Consider the following 850-nt stretch of genomic DNA (forward strand, 5'->3'; position numbering starts at 1 on the left):
CGGCGGGAGGAGGGAGGCGGCGGGGGGAGGGGGCGGAGACTCTACGTGGGAATCGGATCTCGGCTACAAATTCAATTCATCACCAGAAAACTCCGCTCGGGCGGGGGCCGGGTCGCGCCGGCGAGGCGAGGCGGCGGCGGGTGGAGGCTCTGGGCCCTGGCGGCCTGGCGCGGGTCGGGGGTCTGCGGCCTCCTCTCGGGCTGCGCCCCGCTGGGGGGCCCGCCGCCGCCTCCCCGCCCCCTCCTCCCTATGGGGCCGCCGCTGATCAGCTCTCGCTACCGCCGCCGCCGCAGGCTTGTTGTTGACTTTGAGGAAAACTCCTGACGTCAGGGGCTGGCGCACGGCGACTGGCGGGAGCTGTTTCCCCGCGTCCCCAGCCGGTCCGCCGCCTCTGCCCCCTCCCCGGGGGCCCCAGTCCGCGGGCTTCCCCGCGCCCCCAAGCCCGCGGCGGCCCGCGCCCCTTCTCCTCTCGCGAGAACACGCCCCCCCTCCCCCCCAGCCGAAGCCGGGAGCGGGGCGTCGTTCCTGGGCGGGAAGTTGTGGGTTTTCCCCGCGCCCTCGTGGCGCGCTGCGGGCAGCCGAGGCCCGGCAGGGGAGGCTCTTCTGCCTTCCGCGCGCATCCAGGCCCGGGGCTTTTCCTCCCGCCCGCGGCAGTTCCAAGGAGGTCAGGCCGGGCGCGTGAGGGGCCCGGACCTGAGGCCCCAGAGATGGGCGGTGCCCTGGGGGGGGCGCGCCCCGGAAAGCTTGGAGCCGGGCGGGAACCGACCCCACCCCTCTGCGCCTCAGAGGTCAGTCCAGAGTCTGACACCGTTCCTGACTCCTAGGAGACCTTATCGCCCAGTCTAGAACA

This window comes from Lipotes vexillifer, unplaced genomic scaffold (genome assembly GCF_000442215.2).
Source record: "Lipotes vexillifer unplaced genomic scaffold, Lipotes_vexillifer_v1.1 scaffold104, whole genome shotgun sequence".
Lineage (NCBI taxonomy): Eukaryota > Metazoa > Chordata > Mammalia > Artiodactyla > Lipotidae > Lipotes > Lipotes vexillifer.